The 17,880-nt window shown below is 42.4% G+C and overlaps 2 protein-coding genes across 7 annotated transcripts in view; both read left to right on the forward strand.

Moving 5' to 3' along the window:
* SCAF8 (SR-related CTD associated factor 8) overlaps positions 1–17,880 on the forward strand; it is a 187,847-nt gene that overhangs the window by 108,807 nt on the left and 61,160 nt on the right. Inside the window, exons 22-23 of one of the 6 annotated variants that reach the window (XR_005062692.2) lie at positions 10,137–10,195; positions 12,248–12,417. The exons of 4 other annotated variants lie outside the window; for them this stretch is intronic. The gene's annotated coding sequence lies outside the window, so the exon portion shown is untranslated. Of the gene's footprint in view, positions 1–10,136; positions 10,196–12,247; positions 12,418–17,880 lie in introns of those variants that run through there. One more of the 6 variants, XM_073219800.1, reaches the window with a different exon arrangement.
* Positions 12,370–17,880, forward strand: part of TIAM2 (TIAM Rac1 associated GEF 2) — a 279,674-nt gene continuing 274,163 nt past the window's right edge. The window contains exon 1 of the mRNA XM_073219792.1: positions 12,370–12,417. The gene's annotated coding sequence lies outside the window, so the exon portion shown is untranslated. The remainder of the gene's footprint in view (positions 12,418–17,880) is intronic.

The following is a 17,880-nucleotide window of genomic DNA, read 5'->3' on the forward strand; positions in this document are numbered from 1 at the left end:
TAAGGAAGGTTGTGACAGGAATAAGCAGTTGGGAATCAAGGACTACTTCTATAGACCAGTGGGACTGGGCCTAATTTGCAGAATGAGAATATTGTGTCAGATGTTTTTTGCAGCTTATTTCAGCGCTAACATTCTAGTCCTCAGTGGTCAGGGTGTACTACAGTGGTTAACACCATGGATCCTGGAGGGAGTTGCCTGGATTGGAATCCTGGCCCTGCCACCTACTAGTTTGGAGGTTATCTTGTAGTTACCCTCTCGGCATCTCAGTTTCCTCTTCTGTAAAGTGAGGTTGGTAACAGCACCTGCAGTATGCAGTCATTAAGTTAACCGATGTATAGTACTTAGAATAGTACCTAGAACATAGCAAAAACTCAATCTTCTATTATTACACACCCTTATTTTTTCTTAGTGAAACTTATACTGGGATATGGTAGCTGAATTCTTAGACCATCTTCCATTCTTGACTACCCCTAAAGGATCAAATATAGTTTATTCTGTGTTTTCCTAATTAACCAATTCAGCTGATGATAACCATGTTAAGGAACCAGATGTGTGTATCATTTTTAATGTTTATGCTTTCCCCATATTTTTATTTAAAGTTGTTCTCTTATGAGCTCAAAGAGTTTCCTCCTTTTGATCTAATGTTTTCCTCTACAATTTTTCCTGTGGAGTATATAATCATTTCAGTTGCTGTTAATGACTCATATTGACACTTAAGAAAAAACTTTAGATGTCCTAGTTTCAGTGAAAATCACAAAACACAAGTGTTTTTTTCTTTTAAATAGGACTTCTGTATAACATTCAAACTTATAGCATTTCATATCAGAAAACTATGATGTTATTTATAAGGCATTTGTGTTCTGTCCACCCAATTAAATTAATCTGGCCATTTATATAAAAGGTCTCTATTAACTTTCAAATTCTGTATAATAAAAATTTTTTACCCACATACCAGTTCTGTGGAAACCAATATCTGGCACATAAATATGTAGACACATTTTTATAGGAATGGATTTGGTCTTGAAAGGTGAGACCAAGAAATACTTAAAATTTTTGTTTTCACTATATATTTTAAACTCCATACCCCTAATCCACATAGTCATTGCCTCTGTATATGGGGTAAACCAATTCAAATTATAATGAGACATTTTGGTTCCAATTTTACAGTCTGTTGTAGGTGTATACTGGTGGAGGGGGTGTTAGTATCCAAATATGTTGTCCAATAAACATCTGACATTTCTGAGGGGAGGGGTGGAAGGGATTCCCTAGGATAGTAAGACGGCCATAAACTCGAATGTCTTCCCCATTAACTCAGAGACCCGTGTATTTCTTAGACAAAGCTATTAAATATAATGTCAGCTAAGATATTCCCTGGAAGGGCATACCTTCTCTCACACACACACACACACACACACACACACCATCCCAGTAGAGAACATCACAGGGTACAGTATGATACTGGCTATTCACACACACACACACACACCATCCCAGTAGAGAACATCACAGGGTACAGTATGATACTGGCTATTCACACACACACACACACACACACCATCCCAGTAGACTGGCTATTCACACACACACACACACACACACACACACACACCCCATCCCAGTAGAGAACATCACAGGGTACAGTATGATACTGGCTATTCCCCCAACTGTGTTTTAACTGTTCTATAAGTCAGGCCTTACAAGCCTTCTTTCTGGATGTTTCTATCGGTTATATTAGCATCTGTTAGTGTGACGGATTCAGAAGGTTGAATTAATTCAATTTATCCAGATGGTCTAATGGCTAGGAGACAGGGAACTTTTGCTGGAATATATATTATGATCTGTTTCATAAGGCAAAGTTACAGAGTTTTTTTAAGATAAAAATAATCATTAATTTTTTATATTTTCCATGCATTTTATGTTTAATAAGACTATTAGAGTTAAAAGATCAGTTTCTTAACTCATTTTAGTGTTCCAGATTGACATTGTATCAAGACATGCTTTGTCAATAATTCTTTTGGAGGCTCAAGAAATAGCCAAGAATACTGCTGTGAAGAGCATTCTTTTTGGAGCCAAACTTGTCTGTGACACTGGGCATGTTCCTCAGTTGCTCTGTTTCTTCATCTGTTTAGAAGGGTTTTAACAGAAGGTTTTTTAATAGCGCAACATGACATTTAGAGCAGGACTGGCATACAGTAAGCACTTAATCCATGGTAGCTGTTATTATTTTCATTGTTATTTAGACTCTAGGGAAAAAGACTAAGACTGCAGGCTCTTGTAATACCAGGATACCGTTAATATTCATTCCCAAAAGGAAGTGGCCTAGAAAATGTATGGAAATAGAATTGAGTTGGGGATATCTTTAGATTTAGTCTTCCTCTCCCTTTTAGCAGTACTTGACTTTCAGAAAAGCGTGCATTTTATAAGGTATGTGTATGATAATCTGCTGGATATGGTATAAAGCCAATAAAAGCTACAGCCTCTGCCATCTGCCTTATTAAAAAATAGATGGCATTATTGTGCATTAAATAACCCAGCAAAAGGGACTGGATGGACATAGAGTAAGAATATTCTCTGAGTATTATGGCTCATAGTTCACGCACCCTTCTCATCCTGCCTGAAAAAGGCAGAGGTGCAGACCAGTGTGTGTGGAATAAACAGAGGGTGCTTTGTGCAGAGGGAAGCCACAGTGGCCTTTAAAGAACTCCAGTGAGGAAGGGGGGCTGGGAAGTAAGTGAGCTGGGCCAGCTCTCCCCCAGCCCCACAAGACCTGGACTGATGTTGAGTGTGCTGAGGTTCTGCAGGTGACAGGCAATGTGGTCATAGTAACAGGCTCTGACAAGCTGCCTGGGACTCCACATCCCTCTAGTGTGGTAGTTGGTCTTGTGTGATGAAATACAAGGAATAGCAGGCAATGAGGCTGAGTTAGAAGGCACACATTGTGTTTGAGATTCTTGAACAAACTGGCCTTGGGATTTAGCAACTTTATAGGTCATAGATCAAAGACAGTTAGAGCTGGAAGGCCCTTGAGTGATTCTCTGGTCCATGAATAAGAACTCCGGTGTGTCAAAATGAGAAGAGGAGGGAATTTGAAAAGCATGTTTAGTGCGCTTTGTTTCATAATGCAAAATTAAATGTTTTCAAATCCTCTTGGTTGAGGGAGGATGTGTGGAATCTGATCACGTGCAAAGGATTGAGGTGGGCTTTGATCAGCAGCAGTTGTGAGGTGATGGCCTTGCCCTCTGCCGTGGCTTCTCATCTATAAAGCAGGAGTACAGATACGACACTTAGAGTGAGCATCAAAAGACATGACGGGGTAAAAATTCCTTGGAAGCTTGGGGAATGTTAGAAAAACTTGTGAATGAGGGTGCTGTTTGTTGCATTGCTAGAAACCACATTCTCAGTCCCCAGGAAGTGAAGATAAAACAGAAACCCACGGGCTCCCTTTAAGTGGACTAAGTGAAAAGAGTCCGTAGAAATAGAGCTGGCAGGTTTCACAAATAAAAATATGGGACACCAGTTGAGTTGGAATTTCAGATGAACAGTGAATGATTTTTTTAGTTCAAACTAAACTGGGCATCCTGTATTTTGTCTTGTATTCCTAATTAATTAGAAACCTGGGTCACAGTAGAACCAAGACATCAGCTGATGGTCTGATGTCCTAGAATATGTAGGAATTTCACCAGCGGCCTGAGTCTCCTTGGACTTTTCTAGATACCTAGAAATGATGCCTCTTTGTCCTTTCTCCTTATTTATCCCCAGAATTGTGCAGGGTTGAAATAAGCACTTCGATGGCATCATCAAGCATTGGGTAGTTGTCAGTGTTATTACAGAATAATAGTAATGATCACACTTAACCCCTGAACAATGAGAGGGTTGGGGGCACTGACCCCGTGCAGCTAACAATCCACATAAGATTTTTGGCTCCTCAAAAATTTAAGTACTAATAATCTACTACTGACTAGAAGCCTTACATTAACATAAACAGTCAGTTAATATATATTTCAAATGTTATTTGTATTACATGCTATATTCTTATAATAAAGTAGGAGAAAGAAATTTTTTTCAAATTGTCACAAATCTCCAAAAACCTTCCCAGTATATTTATTAGAAAAATCCACATATAAGTTTGTGGACCATGCAGTTCAAACCCTTTGTTCAGGGGTCACCTACCGGTATTCCGTATTGAGTACCTGATACAATAGACCCTTTATATAGATTATTTGTCGTGTGAGAATAGGTACTATTATTTCACCTCACAAATGAAACAAGCAATTAAGCTCAAGTTATATACCTAATTTGGGCAAAAGGTGGGTTCTAACCCAGGGGTGTTTGATGATAAAGTCTGTGTTCTTAACATTCACACTACATGTTTTGGATCAAGATTAGTAGCTGGCTCCACAACAGAGAACTACTGAGAGCTTGCCATCTTTTCTTTCATTGTCTGTGATGTGAATTTCTCTTCAGAACCGTGGGCTGTGTGTTCAGGCTCCATGCTCTGTCATTTTTCATTTTGGATTGAAAGTTTGTTCACTTTGTTTGCCTAAAACAATATTTGTTCTTGCTAATTACAACAGTGCACTTTGATTTGTTTGGAAATATATAGGTTCCCTCCTCACATTTGTAGATAAGAATTCATGTCAGACACTACATATAACAACGTGGAGAAGAGGCATTCAGGGGGCTACAGAATCATGTTGGTGGGTGCTCAGCATTTATTCACTATACACGGCTTTTAAAGTGAGTTATATCAAGTTAAAGAATGGAAATCTATTGTTGAAAAATATTTTATCAACCAAATTATGTTTAAAGTTATTTTTATTTTCTTTCAGCTCTCTGACACACATCTTCTGCATCTGATTTCACTTCTCCTGTGTTCTGAGCCACAAAGATTTTGATTTCCCTTCTGTCATGTTCTTAGATACAAAGATTATAGTGGGTTGACTATGAAATGTAGAATCTATTTTAAATCAAAATCATCAATTTAAGTTTGAGAACTAAAGGAATGTCATGTTCTATTCACTTATATGATCAGTACCTACCCAGTGAGATCTTTTAGTCTAGAGTATGTTCACCTTTCCTAGTGGTTAAGGTTAAGCTTCGGCTTTATTGAATTCAGAGGGAGATTTTAGTTATAGGAATTTAAAACTCATATGCACCCTGATCAGCTTTCCCTGAGTGGGTCTACTTCTCCTCCCTGGATAATCTTGTCTTCTTGACCCAGTTAAAAGCTCCTAGAACTTAAATGTGTGCTGCAGCCCGCAAAGCCTTGTCTTTCTCATTCTTTTAAGCTGTATTTGACAGCTGCATGTGACATTTGGGAGTTGCTTTCAAAATTGCATTTGGGTTTTAGTGGCCAATTTAAATATATAAGAAAATTACATCTTTTGAAAATTTAAGTTGAAGGCATTTGCATTCAATACCTTTTACATAAGGAATAAAGTAAATGAACAATAACAAAATGGTCGTCCATTTTTGTTAAGTATCTTTTGATAAGGTTTTGGCCTAAAGGCATGGGAAAGTCTCCCATGCAATTCAGTACAACACTCCAATATACTCAAACTGTAACCACTAATAGCTTTAAGTTTGAGTTTGATAGATTTTGAAATCTACTTAAGAGATGAAAGTTGATATACACTTGATATCATTGCAGAACCCATTTATATGTGGGCTCTTAAGTAGAATTACGTTAGGTAGTAATGATTATTCATGACAAATGATCAGCAGAGAGATTTTGCATATTAATAATAGTAGAGAGCAAGTATAGGAATTCCACCATATGCAAATGTCAACAACTTTTAGTCAGAGTGTTTGTAATAGAGGAATTTGCTCTTAGTTACTTTGCTAGTTCATTTTTGGCCACCGATGTATAGACTTTTTTATCAATTTGGGAAACTATGCAGCCAACTTTTTCCAGCTTGGTTATTAATATTCATGAGCTAATTTCTAGATAGTACTGGTGTACAACTTTTTATCTCTGGTGCTTAGCAAATGCCAGGCCAGGCCTAGCTCTCAGTGAATATTTGTCGAATTGAAATTTCATGACCCAGTTGGGGTGTTTCAGATTTATTATCTTTAACAGAGATAAAAAGATCTTTTCTTATTTTCACTTTACATGTCCCCTTATTGTTAAGGAATGTGGGAAGAGAATTTTCAGGTTCTAAAGTATTTCAGTGAACAACCAAGATAGATACCATTTTTAGAAATGTTAATGAAATCATTTGTAAGTAAAGAGGGTTTTTTTTCCTCAAAAAAGTATATACATATTCTCATCTCTTCATGCATAGATACCTATTAAAATGACAAAATGATGTAAGAGACACTGATAAATGTATATGTACATATATGTATTTGCAAAAATACATATATGTATTTTTTATCAGCATCTTTTACACCATTTACCCATTTTTCCCCCAAAGCTCTGGATTTCTGAAATAAGTATGGTAGAATTGTCTAGTTTTATACAGTATAATGATACATATTCTCCTTGGAAACCAGAACTTCCTGTCATTAGAAATTTGGACTTAAAAGCTAGAATCATAGAGTAACAGCATTGACTTTGTATTCAAACTTTCCTTTAGGCATCATTACAGGATACCATAACAGTTAACATCTCTACTCTGGGACACACGCAAGTTGCATCCTATGTCCAGGGACATAACAATAAAACTTTTCATCCAAGTAAATATTAGAGATAAAAATCATGTGGAAAAGTAGATGATATATTCCACTTTTTCCACTGCATTTTTCCAGTAGGAGAAATTCCAGTTTTATAATTAAAATCAGTGAGGAAAATAAAATTTGATGTGCCATGGGTTTTGCTAGAATATTCCCCTAAGAAGAGTTATGCCTATGGCACAAAGTTTCTGAAAGAATAGGCCCACTAAGTATAAAAAGAAAAGCATCTGGAAAATGTGTTTCTACTCATAAGTTTTGTAAAGTACCTCACAACATTGAGTCCAGTTCTCCGGACTTTTAATCTCCCTGTTAATTTAACTTGCACGAGGCTACTGTACAAGGAAATTTTTGCCTGAAAGGTTCTGGCACAGGCATCTTGCCTGGTTACTGAGAATAGCATAGTTATATATGGGGGGAATATCTTGTAATTCAGTTCTCTAATAAGTGTTTGATATTTCCAATCAATGCAAATGGTGGTATTTTTCAGCAATCTTGTAATAGTACCCTTAGAATCCCTAGTCTTCCTACTTTCGGCCTCCAGTGATATAACCTGAAACAGAACAGGTCCACTGCTGTGCTTGTCACATTTCACTTTCTCTCAAAATTGTTCCATCTTGTTTTAGGTCCAGGATATATAGTTGGAATTCATTTTGGCTAAATGAGATTCTTCATCACCCTGCTTAAAGTGATCATGACTTTTAAGTCCCATTTTTCCCCAGAGAGCCCAGCTTATGGCTGCTGTCCTAGTGTAATTATTAATAGTGCTTCTTTTCACTCTTGAGATATTCTGCCATGTACAGTAAATTATATGATCACCCTACTTTTTGACTGTGACGTCAGATGAATACAGTACAGCCATCACAAATCATGCAATTTGAATGATCTAGAAAGGAGAAGGGTTGCTGGCCGAAGTTGGCAGGTTAATCTGTGAACTCTCTAGGGGAAGGCAGGAATGGCCACCTCTGGGTGTGTTTGACGAGGATTGTTGCCAGATAGTTCATGCCCCAGAATGGCTTCCAAACTTGACTTGGCCATTTATCTCAACACATCTGTTGAGTGCCTGCCATGTGCCATGGGGAACGATGGGGATACGCAGTGAGCAAGGGTTGGCTGGCCCTGTCCTCAGGGAGCTCCCAGGAAGGACCCAACCAGGCACTCTATCCAGCCTCCATAAATGCATCCTGTAAAACTTCCCTTTTACTTTGTCAACTGTAGAGGTTGGCTCTACGTTTCTAGTCTGCAGACTAAGTTATATTCTCTCTAACCTCAAAGTCTCATGCTTCTTTATCGGATAGTAAGTTGGGTGTGGTGTTTCTATGTGAGGAAACCCCAGTAAGAATCCATGATTCGCTTACACTCCGTTAGTGCCTGAGGCCTGGTGTGCAGGCACCAGAGCAGCCCTTCGGAGGGGCTGCTGGAAGGCCCATGGGAGAACACTTGAGGCCGCTGCTGATGATTTACTTCCAAAACCATTCAAATGGCCAAGTACTTAGAAGAATTCTGACTTATTTAAAGTTACTTAACCCGGACCTTTCATTTAAACACAGCAGTTGGAACTCAGTGAGTGCCAGAGGCTCCTGAGCAGAGCCCAGGCCGCTGTGAAGGGGCTACTTGGGCAGGAGGAGCACCAGGTACTGGCAGGGCCAGGCTGACTGCGTCTGCTTTGGGCAGGCCAGGCGGTCACAGTCAGGGCAGTCGGTCAAGGCGGCTGTGGTCAAGCAGGCAGGCCGAGGGTGGTGTTAGAGGACATTGGGCCACCTGGGGGTCGGTGGAGTGTGTGTGTATGTTCATGGGTAGATTGAAGGACAGGGCACACAGGGCCAGGTGACTGCTGGCCTGTGTGAGTGCAAGAGGTTACTTACGAAGCTCACATATGCATCAGAGAATGAATTCAGGTTCATTACCTCTGACGTTGCTCTAAGAGTCATGGTCATCTGGTATTCTAGCCCGCAATAATTACAGAGATGAGGCTGACAAGTTGTCCTGGTAGAGCAGGAAACCTACCTCTCGTCCAGCCACTAGATTTCACATCTAACGTAGAGCTCACAGCTGCCAGAGGAACAGTGGGCAGCTTTATGTCGTGAGATAAGGCAGAGAAGGCTAATAAGGAGCAAAGCCAGCCAAAGGTTTTGTATCTTTGTTCAAAAATGCCACTGCGGACTGAGCTGTCTTTATGTTCCATGTGCAATTACAGTTCTGAAAAACAACCTTACATGGAATGTCTCATTTCTCAACATTGTAGATAACTGAGACTTAATGTGTATTGTAGACAAGTCATCTGTTTTCTTTCCAAATTAGTTCTTATATCTGAACACACAGAAATTTACATGTAACTTTGAGGCCTGTGTTTTTTGTTTTTGGGGTTTATTTCTCATTGATTTTCAAGGGACCAACTTTCCTTCTTTAATTTCAGGCTGGGCTTTTCCTCCCAAATGCAGAACATCGAGTCCCATTCTTTTTTCCTTTCCACACCAAATGGCTTTCTGAACGTGCACGCTTGATTGTATTTTCATTTGGAAACACTTTGAAGTTCTTGCAGTTAATTAAGAAAGTTTATTTTTGTTGAATAAAAACAGTAGCAGATCTGTTTTACTTCAAACTAAGTGCAAAGTTTAGGCACTATTAGACTATCCAATAACAGGCGGTATTCGGTCATGTTAAAAGCTTGGCCTTTGAGGTTGGTCTGATTCGAATCCAGTGTCCCCCATGAACAGCCTTGAGAGGGCAGGGAGGACAGTTTGAAGTGTCTGAGGCTAAATTCCTTCATGCGGAACAGGACTTCTAGTAACATGCCTTCCTCCGAGGGCTGCTTGGGGCTCGCATGATGTAATGTAGGTCATGTCTTAGCCCAGGGTCTGGCATGTGCTTTGAGTACTCATGACCCTTATTATCTTATTTAGATGGATTTTTTTGAAACCGATTTAGAGATCTCTTTAAGTAATGTCTTAGGAGGCACTGTTCCTCTTTGCCCGCCCCTGCTCACGGTGTGTGCCTGCGGAGCCCTCCGCTGTCCCCAGGCTGCCTCTGGCTCTGTCATGAGGGGGGCCCGGGAAGTGTCCCTGCAAGACCTTGGGCCTGAGGGAGCTGCCCACCGGGAATCTAACTGGGAAAGGGTGTGTGTTGCATCCTGACTGTTTCCATGGTCCAAATACCTATGATCTCGCAGGCAGGCAGTTAGCGGTCACCCTTACTCTTCAGTGCTGCTGAGAGGCATTTCCTTAGCAGGGAAAACACTTGGCAGCAAGCAGTTTATAAGACTTTTTTTGGAAAGCCCTGAACATGTTTTGTATTTTCCTCAAGAAAATTCTATTTAAAATTACCACTGTTCATTATACTTAGCTGAAAATATTCAGCACGTATCACCACAAATGCTCAATCAGGTTGAATATTTATGTGCTTTAAGATTTAGCCTTGGCTGTGTTTGTGAAGTGTAAGAACTAAATGTCCTCCTCCCTTTGCAGGAAAAACTCCTTGGCTGGGAAAAGGCAACGCCGGTAGATTGTGCATGTTTGTGATTGAGGTGGGAAATTTCCTCTCTTTCTAAATAGTGTTGCACCTTCCTTGTGGGATGCGGAAACAGGGCCCAGTGGAGCAGGGAGCAAGGTGCAGCAACAGAACCAGGGGCAGGTGATGGCAGGCGGGCGAGGAGAGAGTCACAGGGAAGGATGCGTTGGGAGATGTGGCCCAGTGACTCCTAGTGCCCTCAAGGGAGAGGCGAGGGCTGAGGAGCGTGTGTGCAGGGGGTGAGGTGTTGGGAGGACTGCTGCAGGGTCAGCACAGTCCGTAAAGCCTTGACAGGAAGGGCCGGTAGAAGGAGTGCGTGCAGGCCGTGGATTTGTTTAGTGGCAACTGGCGAACTTGTTATCTTTACGTTCTGCTGGAGGGAAAGTACCACTTGGGAAGGGGGGAGGTGGTGAAATGACCGTGGAATTCTTACTACTCTGCCTGCTCCCCAAATAATAGTATTTTAGCCATGATCCCTCTAGTTTGGGGCAAGGCAGTGGTGTATAATTTTAATTAGTAGCTTCCTAACAATGGGGAAGCGGCATTCTTCTATAACAGGTCACACCCTGGTCCTGGGCTTTCACAGGCAGCAGAGAGAGGAGAAAGAACAAGGGAAGAGTAGGGCTCCCATGCCAGCTCCGACACCTGCCGTCCGCCATCATCTCATGCCTGAGCCGGATTCTCCCACAGGAGTCTGCCTTAACTCCCCCTTGCAGAACTGTAGGGTAACAGGAGCCCTCATTCTGGGCACAGTCCCAGCCTGTACTCTGTAAGTGTCCCATAGGGATGTCCCCTGTGGTGAGACCACATCACCAAGTTGTTGAAACGTAGCCAGGCGTCAGCATGAAGCCTGTGCTCTGTATGCTCAGTGTTACAAGGACGGCATCTTTGGTAGCAGAATGTAAGAAAACTTCCGTCATCACAACCTGAAGTGATCCTAGCATATGCTGACTGTTAAGGACTTAGTTAGAAACCACGCATTCAGCAAGCCGATACTGAGTACCCACCACACATTTCAGGCATCTCAGTAGACAGTAGTTTCTCCTGTAGTAGTAAAAATACACATCAGGCCTGGAGTGCAAACAAAGTGAAATTGGCCTCCTGCCCATTCTGTACTAGTGTGGATGTAGTTAGACAGCGACTTCAATAACAGCAAAAATGGCCAAAGTAATTACAGGTTTTAACTGCCTCTATATATTTGGCTTCACACAGTAGCTGTTTAGCACTCTGAAGCTATAAAATCTGACCAGACTGTTCCGGAGGCCAAATGACCAGTTACCTACAGTGTCTCCCCCCTCAGTCCTCCCTGAAGCTGCTGTGCTGTCCATGGTGGCCCGTGGGGAGGCTGCCTGGATTGGAATGTCAGAGAGAGACTTGCCTGTTGCACATCAAGTGTGCCGGTTTTTTTTCTTTCCAAGAGGTCAATGCTCTCCTCTGTTTTTCACTGCTTATGGTAATTCGTATGGTAATTCACTACTTGGTATAATTCTAGTAGCAATAGTCTTGTGTACACACATATCCTTTATCTGCTTCTCTTTCCCATACAAGGGAAGTAATGAATGTCCTGCCCAACCTTCGATGCTTCCCCCAAGGAATTATTAAGCACCTGTGTCTAAAACACATAAAATCAATGTATGTTGTTAGAATATATTTAGGAAAACTCTCCAAGTATTCACAGTTCTTTAGTCAATGAAACTACTAAGTGGACCAGGTCCACTCTATACCCATATGCATCAATCAGTCCAAAGACACCAGCCTGGTTTTATAGTTGATAGAAGGTTGAATAAGACATTAGTCCCATATCCATAAAGGTTATAGACTCAAGAGCCGACAGCTTATAAATCAAAAGCTATAGGATAGGATAGAAAGTAAGTGCCAGCATATGAAGCTTTTTCTACCATTTTATCAGTTTTCAGATGAAAAAAATACATTAGTACAGGTGTTCAGATTTCCTACATTATTATTTGAAATAGTACAGAAAAAAAGGCAAAGTTGTAACTGTAAGAATGAGCTCCTTTTGGTCTTTAGTTTGCTTTAGGCTTTGTTTATTTATTTGTTCACCCAACAGATAATTGAGTGTCCAGGCACTGTGTTGGGTGCTAGAGAAATTAAGTGCTGTCATCCACTTAGAAGCTCCGAGTGTAATAGTGACAGAAGGCAGGAGACCCAGTACGCACTCCGTGTGTTGCATGCGACTCCATGGGACCCAGGTCGGCGGCTGAGAGGCTTCATAAGGAGGTTAGTCTCTTGATTTTTGAAGACAGTAGGGGATGTGATTTTTACAGAAAATGGCTGAGGCTTGCGGGGGCTGGCGGGGAAGCCAGCCTAAGGAAGCCAACTGAATCTTTTGGGGAGCGTGAACATTTGTAAAGTCTGATTTCAGGTCTGCTAAGGGCTGAATGCAAGGAAAATTGCATAATTTTGAGAAAGGGAATGCTGTATGTATATGTGATGGTTTTAAATGTGGTGGCTTTATCCATTAGGTTAGGAAAGATTAGAGGTAGGACACTATTAAAGAGTCTCGGTTCAGGTTTTTAGAAAGTCAAACAAAACATTTTTTAAGACATACTGCTTATTAACCCTAAATATGAAAAATTATTTATAAATGGCAAAAACTGCCTTGATGTTTCACATAACTGAATCCCAGAAAATGTTGGCTCTCATTCTAAAGATCTTGAAATAAAATGTTTTCTGGAACATTAATTGGAAGACAGCTTGCTATCATCAAATTGTTAGTCTGCTGTAGAAACTCCAAACTGCTAACAGATGCACTCTACAGATTTATGGAATTACTTCAGCCAACTGCCAAACCATTGATCTATATAACTTTTTTTAAACTATGAAATATATATATATATATCTACATAACTGTTCAACTGGAAAAAAGTGTTCCTCTTGCACTATATACCATAAGCATCTTGATTTACCAACTGAGATTGGCCTTGACCAGAATTAAACTATTTAACTCAGAAGTTTGTCTAACAACAATTTAAATTCAGTCTTCAAAAAGTAGAGTTTAGGTTTTAGTCCTTGACTCTGTCAAATTTCTTAGCATGCCTAAGAAATGTCCAGGTTCATTTAAGACCAGGATTCCAGCTTGTGCACTTTGGATTTGTACAATGTACATAAAATCAATATATGTTGTTAGAATACATTTAGAAAAACTCCCCAAGTATTCACAGTTCATTAGCTAATGAATTCTACTAAATGGACCAGGTCCCCTCTACACCTATCAATCATATTTTCTCCCATGTAGAAATTGAATAGGGTGGGGAGGTAAACAGAAGGCCTTTAGGAGCTAGACTCCACCTCTGGAGGCATCTGCCAGGCAACAGAAAAATGGGAGCACTGAGGGGGGCCATCAGCGTAGATTCCCTGGCCCTATGATGGCGATAATGGAGACCTAAGTTTATGCAGGCCTGCCACACCCCCATCCCAATCCAGCTGACTAGATGCTTCTTTGAAAAATAAATGTATCTCTCTCCTATTTTTATAATAAAATTCCAATCATAAAGCCTCTCGATTTTGCAAAACTTCCTTTCGTTAATTTTTTTAAACTTATGCTATATGTTCAAGAAGAGTATCTGTGCCATTGTATAGATAAAATTGGGTCTCAGAATATGCAGATTCTATTTTGGTTATCCTTTCTATTTAAAAAAATCATACTAAGTAATGCATACTGTAGAAAAAACTACAAGATAGAAGTTAGTATGGAAAAGATAAAGTCATCTATTTATCCTAAATCTGGGCTTTTTTTCTTCCTAAGAATATAGAAAAGAACTCTGTTAGCCATATAGACTAAAACACTGCAAAAAAGAAAAACTTTTTCACCTGAAAGTAATGTAACATTATGTCAATCTTTCCTAAAAATATATATATATATTATATATACATATATAAATGTATGTATATATAATATATATATGCATGGAGATAAAAATAAATGCAGTGAGAAAAAAAGAATGAAATAATATGTAGAAGAAGCATTGGAAAAGAAGTAGTTAAATCATCCTCTTAAAAAAATAAGAACTTTTTAGAGCGTTTAAGACTGTAAGACAGTGTAGGGTAGAGGACGCACCTGGGTCCTGGGATCACCCGGCGCTGTGTTCTTCCTGGCTTTGCCGCTCACTCACTGGGCCCCTTCGGGCCCGCGGCTTCACCTGTGCCTCTGTGGGAATGTGTGTGGTGATGCATATGTCCTGGGTGCTGGCGGGAACTCGCGTAGAGGCTTGGTGTGAAGGCAGTGGGAAGCTGCCATCACTACCAAGGGTGTAGACATGCATAATACAGGTAGCGACTGCCTATGGCTAACCTCCTGCTCGGACTGTAACATTTTCTGGAGGACAGATTTCAAAGGGTTCATAGATAAAGCCAGTGGACAGGGTTTCAAGCAAGGAAGGTGACAGAGGAGGACTAATAAACTCAACAATCTAATCCTGCTAGTATACGTAAAGCAACACCGAATCCTGAGGAAAAGAAGGAACGCAGGTCCTTGTGTAAACCCTGTTCTCCAAGGGGCCTAATCGGAAATGACGCTCACAGGAAAGAAGGACATGACCCGGGATGAGGCGGCAGAGGTCACACTGCAGAGGGCGGATCGTGAGGGGAGAGGTTGGTTTGAGACGAGGCATACGCAAAATACTGAAGGCAACCAAAGTGTCCTGTTAGTATCGCTCAGGGCAGAGGAACAAGGCGGAGGCTGCCTCGGGCCGTGGCTTTGTCCGAACAGATAGAGTGAAGCTGGCCTGGAGAGGCTGGAAGGCCTCACGAACGTGAGGGGCCCTCCGAGTTCTCTGTATCGCCCTGGCCTTGACAAAGTACATCCCTGGGAACTAGAAGAATGTACAGCTGGGCCTCCGCGTTGCTGCAGTCCAGGAATTGTGGAAGGCAGGGGAGGATGCCTATGTTTGGAGTGAGGCAGATATTTTGATTTTCAAGCAAAGAGAAAGGTAATTTCCTAGAATTCCAGGCAGTGAACTTGTCATGGGCCCCTGTGTGCAGCTGAAAAGAATGGATTAAAAGACTTGTTGGCTGTTGAAAAGGGATTCTCTGCTCCAGTGGAACTGGCACAGGTCCACTAAGGACAATTCCGGCCATAAACATGATGGCAGCTTCTGAAGAGGTTGGTGTTGGAGGTGGTGGGTATCAGGATTTCAGTAAGGTATTTGAGAAAGTTGTTTAATTTCTTTATGAGAAGGATGGAGAAATAGGGCGTGGATGGCGGTGCAGCCTGACCAGCTTGAAGCACCCTTCTTGAAGTACCTGTGGTGGCCCAGTGTCACCCACCCCAGGGACTGCCAGGGAGGGCCCAGGCCCCAGTCTGTCCAGGAGTCCTGGGCGGGACCCTGCCCAGCCCGAGAGTGCGGCAGACAGGAGGGGCTGAGGCCTGGGTCAGAGGGAGGAACGCGAGCCCAGCTGGGTGGGAAGGGGGCACTGAGGCCAAACAAGGGGAGCGGGAGACCAGGGCAGCTGGAAACAGGAGGGGCAGGACTGCCACCGGGGAGGCAGTGCGGCTGGGCAGCTGCTGTCGCTCCTCCACTGTGTGCGCTTGCCCACCGCCACAGGCCCAGTCACAGGACCGAAGTAGGAGAGATTTCTGCCCTCGGCCTTGGCCTCCCCAGCTTGTTTGTTATTGATTTGAATGAGGAAATGGGTCTCATGCAGCCTTATTCAACCTGTAGGTGACGTGAGGGTGGAAGCACTCAAGGTTGGGTGAGTTCTGTACTTGGGTCCAGAGCACTCGGATGCTGCAAGAGTCGGGTGCAGAATAACCCCTGAGGGAGAGGCCGGTGCGGCCCGTCCTGGAGGCAAGGAGCCCTCGGGCCTCTGCCACAGAACGCTGTCCACGCCGAGATGGGAAATGAGCCCCGACAGTATCACCCTTCTCCCCACAAATCGGGCCTCCTCTGAAGTTTTAAATTCAGTTCCAGTTTCCGTACATTAAAGCACACATTTTGAATGTGTCCACGGGAAAATGACTGAGATTTGAGGGAGACTGTGTATGTCAGATGAGCACACTGAAGGGATTTTATGGCCCCTGGCTTAAAATAAGTGGAGTGCAGCTGAAGGATTGGATATATCATTTGTGACAGCAGAAGGAAGCACAAATCCAGAGCTGTCTCGGATTTGGCGCTGTCCCAGAAGAAATGGGAGCCTCAAAACAGAGGCCCAGCCACTGGGAAGGCTGCCTGGACAAAGACCACTTTCAGAGAAGTTAGAGGCAACTCCAATAGGGATCCAAGCAGTCATCCGTCTTACGACATGTAAGTCCCCTTGGACTTGAGATTCTGTGGGTCTGTCTTTTATACTGTGATGTAGCTGCGGTTCCCCAAAGCATCATGTGTCAATTCTGAATTGTTGGTGTGAAAGATGTGCTGTTTGGGGCTGTCTCCTTGTTAGGAGTGTGGTTCACACCTGTGAAGTCTGGGTTCTCTTGTATGAACAGACATTAGTTTCGACCTGTTCATCCCATGAGACCCATTACTATCCCTCAGGGAGGAACTTGATTGAAATGAAAGGTAAATTTGCATGTCTGCACTTCTGGGTGCCAAAGGGCAGAGCACATTCTTACAGGCTAAAGTGAGCTGTAGTTTTTTCTTGATTAGTAAAAAACAATTTTTTTCAGATAGGCATGTTGTTAAGGATGGACATTTTGATCTATTTAAAAAATTTTTTTAATTCATGTATTTATTGTAGCTATAAAAGGAAGTCCTTCCTTAGAACTTTGGGTGTGAGCCAAAGGCGCACTGTCATCGACTAACTGATAAATGGTGGCAGGCTTCCTGGTTCTGGTCATTGCTGCCGTGACTGTGGCCTAAGATCAGATATTGTCCTTGTCCTTTTGGACAGGGAAGAGATTCAAGAGCCATGGGAACTTGACTTCCAACATGTTCCCAGGTGGACACAATCCACCAGGTGCTCGGAGGGGGGCGCGTGGTCCTGGCCGCGTTCTCGCATCTGCCCTGGCCACGCGTTCCTCCTGAGTCTGCCTGGACCTGCTGCTAGGAGATGGGGGAGTGTCCTGGTCACAGACGTACCTTCCTAACACACTTTGTGAACAGTGTTAACTATTGACTTCCCAAAAGGCACTGTAGATGGCCAGAGGCCCAGCATTCTTAAAGGGAGGCCCGGCTTCCTTACTCACGATGCTGGTTTCCTGTGCTAATGGGTTGGCCTGCAGGCTCTTTGTTTTCCCTCTAAATGATTCCAGAGAGCTTTGCTCTGAGCTCAGGTGACTCCTCTTACCGCCCCCGCCGCCCCACTCTCTGCCTCTCCCACTTTTCCACACTGTCATGTACTCTGACACATATGCTCTGTCTTTATTTAGGGAAAGGCTTGAAGAGCCCTTTGTCTAAAACAGCACCCATCCTAAGCCTGACTGTCTTTTTCCCTCGCTGTTCTCTTTTACAGCATGCTGCTGATCACTTGTTTATTTAGTTGTCTCTCTGCCAGCAATGTGAGCTCCCTGAGCAGAGACCCAGAGCTTTATTCACCTCTCTGCCTCCAGCTTCTTTCTGCAATAGTCCCAGGCATATGGTATGCTCACAGTAGTTACCTGATGGAGAAAAAGGAGAGAACTTGTAAGGGATAAGTAGGGAAGCATAAACATCCTGAAAAGCACCTTCAATCCTTGTGCCCATCTTGCTTTGGAAATGCACACGACCTGCTACGTTAGCTCAATATCCCCAGGGCACCCATCCA

This window comes from Manis javanica, chromosome 13, assembly GCF_040802235.1.
Source record: "Manis javanica isolate MJ-LG chromosome 13, MJ_LKY, whole genome shotgun sequence".
Taxonomy (NCBI): Eukaryota; Metazoa; Chordata; class Mammalia; order Pholidota; family Manidae; genus Manis; species Manis javanica.